The sequence below is a fragment of the Gekko japonicus genome, unplaced genomic scaffold (assembly GCF_001447785.1).
Source record: "Gekko japonicus isolate JY-2015 unplaced genomic scaffold, Gekko_japonicus_V1.1 scaffold1491, whole genome shotgun sequence".
In the NCBI taxonomy this organism is placed as follows: domain Eukaryota; kingdom Metazoa; phylum Chordata; class Lepidosauria; order Squamata; family Gekkonidae; genus Gekko; species Gekko japonicus.
Genome location: NW_015159755.1, coordinates 453,534 through 459,533, shown reverse-complemented (window position 1 = coordinate 459,533; position 6,000 = coordinate 453,534). Strand labels below are relative to the sequence as shown.

The 6,000-nt window shown below is 50.7% G+C and overlaps 1 protein-coding gene across 2 annotated transcripts in view; it reads right to left on the bottom strand.

The window, feature by feature from the left end:
• The window catches only part of ENG (endoglin), a 117,980-nt gene that overhangs the window by 4,327 nt on the left and 107,653 nt on the right, over positions 1–6,000 (bottom strand). The window lies entirely within an intron of this gene.

Sequence of the window (6,000 nt, the reverse complement as noted above, 5' to 3'; positions counted from 1 at the left end):
CCCTGGAGATCATCTTACTGCAGAGGATGATTCCCAGACCTAACCTATCCCCCAACAATTGCCATGACAACCCCAAAAGGTGGACAACCCCTTCCTCATTGCATTGCAATGAGCTGCACTGTCAGGGATGTGGCCTAACATGCTAATGAATTTCTTCTGTTGGGTGTGGCCTATTATGCTAATGAGTTCCTGCTAGGCTTTTTGTACAAAAAAAGCCCTGATTTACCCCATGATTCTCTGAGATTCAACTTCTGGACATGTAGGCAATCTCAGGTATCTGAAGAAGTGAGCAGTGACTCACAAAGGCTCTTCCCCTGACGCGGGTTTTGTTAGTTTTTAAGGTGCTGCTGCAGACAGACCTGTCTTGATCTACTCGCAACTCAGATCGGGCATAAAGTGCCGTCAAGTCACAGCTGACTTATGGCAACTCGGCAGGGTTTTCAAGGAGGAGATGAACAGTGGTGGCTTGTCATTGCCTGCCTCTGAGTCCAATCAGACGGCTCTTTAGATCCACGCGAGGCACGAGGGCCTCGTGGATTTAAATGGAATGTCCAGACATCAACATCTGGGAAACGTCTGTCTTCCGTGAGCATCCCGTTTTGCCGCGCTTCGGAGCCGTGCTAAAAAGGTACTAGTTAAAATCTGGAGTTTTCGGTCCCGGCGGAGCCAATCGTGGACTTTCCCCGTCTAAAAAATGGCGCCCGTTCGGGATGGTCTGACGTCAGACCATCCCGAACGGGCACCATTTAAAAAAAATCTTGATTCTGTGCATGCACGGATAAACAAGGCTGCAAAATCACACCTATGCGCATGCGCAAACTTTTGTTTTTTTAAAAAAAGCCACTGCGCACACCTCATTCAGTGGACACCGTCTAGACAATCCACGGCGGAGGCAGCGCGCGGTAGGACGATTCACTGGGGGGGGCCTGTCTGGTCGTGCAACGACGGATTTAAAAGATCAGGATCAAATTAGAGCCAGGCTAATGGCGGGATTAGCTGCTCGTCTGAACGGAACCCCAGTGTAACTACCCTGGAATTCCTGGGTGGTCTCCCATCCAAATACTGACTAGGGCTGACCCTGCTTAGCAGCCGAAATCTGCCGAGATGCGGCCAGACTGGGCCATGCAGGTCAGGCTGCAACTCAAACTTGCAACAATTTAATATGGTACCCAGAAAGGAACGAAACAGGGACAGGAATCAGAAAACATGGAGTATCCCTGGTAAGCCTGGAAGGTGGCAACATATGGCTTATATTCGTGTTAGATTTACAATAATATTTCTAATATTGTTAGTACTAATGATGACGAACTACTGGCACCAGTAAAACAAAACTAAAGTTTTGGGATACCTTAATGATCTACAGTTTTTTATTCTGGGGTAAACTTTTGTGGATTAGAGCCCACTCTGTCCAATGCGGTGGACTATAATCCACGAACGGTTAGAGAGGCCTAGAATAAAAACTTGTTTAAGGTGCCCCAAGACTCCAGGTTCTTCTTGGCGCAAACGGACCGGAACAGTTTACCCCTTATCTGTTATGGTCACCCGTTGCAAATGGACTGACACGGCTCAACCCTTATCTATGATGGTCACTGGTTTCAATGAACCTACTTCTGAGTGACCTTAGCAAAACAGGCAGTTTTTAGATCCATTTTGTTCTCCTCTCCCCCATTTTATCCTCACAACAACCCTGTGAAGTAGGTTAGGTCTGTGACTGGCCCAAGGTCTCCCGACAAGCTTCCACAGCGGAGTGGGGATTCACACCTGGTCTGACATTCTAACCATTACACCACACTGGCTCTTGGCACCAGTTCCTAAGTCCTGCCCTCGCACATGAAGTACATTAGGTGTCCATCAGTGATGTGAACCATGTCAGCTGCATGTGGAGGAGTGGGGAATCAAACTGGCTCTAGAGCATCCCTAACAGATGACTGGCCCGCCTGTGCTGGAAAATCTCCAGCGTGGGAGAGTATAGCCCCCTGATTTTGTTCCAGTTGTGGAAGTGCTCTCACTGTTAGGAAGTTTTTCCCAATGTTCAACTGGCATTGGTGCTTCTGTAACCCTTAAGCCTGTTTGATCTTTTCTTGCCTTTAGCAGAGAACAGATCTTTGCTCCAAGAGGACTTGTGACTGACCCAAGGTCACACCAGCAGTTGCATGTGGAGGAGTGGAGAATCTCACCTGGTTTTCCAGATCAGAGCCCACTGCTCTTTACCGCTACACCAAACCGGACTGAAAAGCTGCAATATCAACTGTTACGGCTGCTCCTGGGGGGTTACCGAATTCACACATTTCCAGCCCCTCTCTCACAGCTAGTGTGAAAAAGGAAAGGCGCATGGCTCTTCGTTTGGCCGCGGCTGCCCCGCAGACGTGTCTGATGTGCTGGGTGAATCCCCACCGGGGCTGGTCTTGTGTCAAAAGTCTTTCCTTGCTTTGTTATTTTGCCGTCCGGAGGGAGCCGTGCAAAACAGAGGCAGGAAGGAGGAGAGCAAGGTAGGAGGGAGGCCGGAAGCCATCCATCCTGGGCAGAAGCCAGCGGTGCCTGGGCAGAAGGCCGCAGCCACGCTTGGGCCTGTCCATAGCACTGCTCGGCACGCATGACCTCTGGGAGGCTACAGAAACAGCCGCGGCAAAAGGCTGCTCCTGCTACCGACAGAAGCGGGCGGAGGGAGAAGCTACCGGGAGAATTTATGGCAGGAACAGCTAGGGCCAGTCCGCAGAATGAGCAACAAGAGGAAGTTTAACCACCCGTCTATTTTGGGTACTATAAATCCGTTGCTAGAACAAGGGATCGTGTGTGAGACCAAGGGAAGAAGTTTGGGGGGGGGATCTAGGTGCGTCAGAGATATTTTGAGCCCCCTCCCTGTATTGTCAATGTCATTAAAGAGAGGGGGGGGGAAACAAGATGGAAGGCTAAACAGGCAGGCCAGTTCCTGACCCACGGGAAGAAAAGCTGCTCCCACCTTCCAGCTTTCGGGCCAATGAATGCAAAGCGCTGAGATGATTGGCAGACCCCCTGGCACTTTGCTTTGGAAGTCCCAGGAAGCAGTGGTTTTATTTTATTGCAATTTGACTCAGTAGAAGGCAACTTGTGTGATTTTTAAAATCTACTTTATTTATACCCTCCCTTTCTCTCCAATAGGGACTCAAAGTGGCTCGCGTTGTTCTCCTTTCCTCTATTTTATCCATAAAACGACCCTGTGAGGTAGTCTAGTCTGAGACCGTGGGACTGGCCCCAGGTCACCCAGCCAGCTTCCATGGCAGAAGTGGGGATTCAAACCTGGGTCTCCCAGATCCCAGGCCAACACTCTAACCACTGTGCCATGCTGGCTCTCTAACGTGATTCGCATAAGACACTTGACCATTTAACATGTGAAGGTGCCTTATGCCAAGTCAGCCCTTTGGTCTGTTCCGACTGGCAGTGGCTCTCCAGGGTCTCAGGCAGAGCTCCTTCCCGTTACCTACTACCTATTAACTGGAATATGGCATTGTTTGTAGTGTAGCCAGGAGATCCTAAGATTGTCTGGCAGCCTGGAGTTCTGAAAAGCTGTGACTGACCCAAAGTCACCCAGCTGGCTTCATGTGGAGGGGTGAGGGATCAAACCCAGTTCTTCAGATTAGAGTCCATCGCTCTTAACCACGACACCACGCTGTTACCTGGAGATACCATGAAGGCAGAAGGTCTCAGGTCCAATCCCCAGTATCTCTTGTTAAGAGAGAAGAAGTAGAAGAAGAGATTGGATTTATACCCCGCCCTTCACTACCCTAAGGTGTCTCAGAGCGGCTTACAAACTCCTTTCCCTTCCCCTCCCCACAACAGACACCCTGTGAGGTAGGTGGGGCTGAGAGAGCTCTGATAGAAACTGCTACAGCTCTTATCAGAACTATGGCTTGCCCAAGGTCATCCAGCCAGGTGCAAGTGGAGGAGTGGGGGAATCAAACCCGGTTCTCCCAGATTAGAGTCCGCGCACTTAACCACGACACCAAACTGTTATAGTAAAGGTAAAGGTTTCCCTTGCTCAAAAGCCAGTCGAATCCGAAAGCTCATCTCCGTTTCCAAGCCGAAGAGCCAGCGCTGTCCAAAGACATTTCTGTGATCATGTGGTCGGCATGACTGGACTGGACCTGAGGCCTTCTGCCTGCTCAAAGGTCTTCCCCCCTTTGACCACAGATAAGGGATTGGACCTGAGGCCTTCTGCCTGCACAGCTGATCTTCTACCACTCAGCCACAGACCCTTGTTTTCGGGTATCCATATTTTAATAAAAACTCTGACCACCCTTGCCGTGTCCCTTCTCCCCCTCACACAGCAGGCCTCTATCCAGGGAGGCAATGGGGGAACTATCGCCAGGCAGAGAGAGATGGTTGGCCTGTCTCTGAGTGAGGCAATTCCTTGTCCCTCCTGCATCCTGATATCCTGCTCCTTCTTCCTCTCCCTGTATCACTTGTCCGTCTTTATCAGTGGCCTGAAATGCAACAGGCTTTTGGGATCAGAACTTTGAATTGTACTGAGGGGGCCTGTGGTGTTTCAGACAGCCAGGAGTCAACACTTGTATGTCAAGGACAGGAAGGGGGAGAGGATGTACTTTGTCTGGTCCTGTCTTGTGTCAAAAACATTACTGTCCCCCGCAATCTACTATCATGCCAAGGCTGTTTACACTGGCTCCAGCTCCTATTCTAGCTCCACTTCCTTTATCTGCATGCCTCTGTCCTCTTCCCCGCCCCCTCCGTCTTACTCCCCGCTTCAGCATCCCAGGCTCGGGCTAAGAGGGGTCATGGTGCACAGCTTCCTGCAGGTCAGGCCTAGGCCTCGGCTCCCCCAAGCCGTCGCCATGGAGATGCAACCACCCCACTGCTGTGGCTGTGGCAGAAGGCCATCATTTGGGGGTGGGTGGGGCAGAATGAAAGGAAACACGACCTAAGAGAGGAGTTGGGGACTGGAGGAGACGGGGGCTGGAAGGAAATGCCGAGGAGCTGGGGCCTGGAGGAGACGGGGGCCGGAAGGAAATGCCGGGAATTTGATAAAAGAGGCTGACAGCTTCTTGGAGGGAAGCGTCAAGGATGGAGTCCAAGGGCAGGCTCCTGCCATACGAGTGACCCAACCAACATGACTGGAAAGGAAAGAGCCCAGATGGTTCTCTTTTTCACACAGGGGATGTTGGGCAGCCGGGTTTGGTTCAGAAGGGCCCAGACTTCCCTTTAAATCTGCCATGTTTTTTTTATTTTTAAAATCAAAGGGGGGGGGAAGACCTTTGAGCAAAGACAGAGAGACCTCCACCTCCATGGGGACAAATATTTCTTTTCTGAGGTAAATAAAGATCTAATGTGTGTGTCTCTCTTGATGCTCACAGGGCAACCGTGGGACAGTCGCTTTCTTTTGGCCTTAATCTATCCTGGAGGGTTGTTTGTGAGGACAAAATGCAAGGAGGGAGACCCATGTATGCCAGCCCCAAGGAAGGACGGGATAAAAACAAAAGAGAAACCTTCCCCTGTGAGAAGGCAGTAAAGAGCCTAGGGGGCGGGCACATGCAACAAGCCCCATCCCCTGCTCCCAGCAGCCCTCAGTCAGAGCAAGAAGCAGCCAGGTAAGTTGCAGAGCTTTCCCTGACCCCCCCAGTCCAAAACAGTCCAGTGGCACCTTTAAGACCAAGTTTTATTCAGGTACAAGCTCTCCCTCCTCTGCGAGGACAGATCTGCACATTTCCCTCCCCCCCAATAGCTAGCAATCCAAAAGAGTCCAGTGGAGCCTGAGCGGTGAGCGTTGCCTTCTGACACACTTCCGGCATATGCAAATAAGTTATGCTAATGAGCTCCTGCACCTCTTTTTCTACGAAATGACCCCTGGTCTCAGGCAGAAGTCTTTCTCATCACAGATACGCCTGTGCCTCTCTGGCGGACTCAAATATTTAGCTCAGTGAATCTTACGTGTGAACTGGAGAGTCCTTGAAAGAACTGAGGGGTTTAACAGAGCGAGAGATCTTTCTTGCTTTTAAAAAAAACAGACAT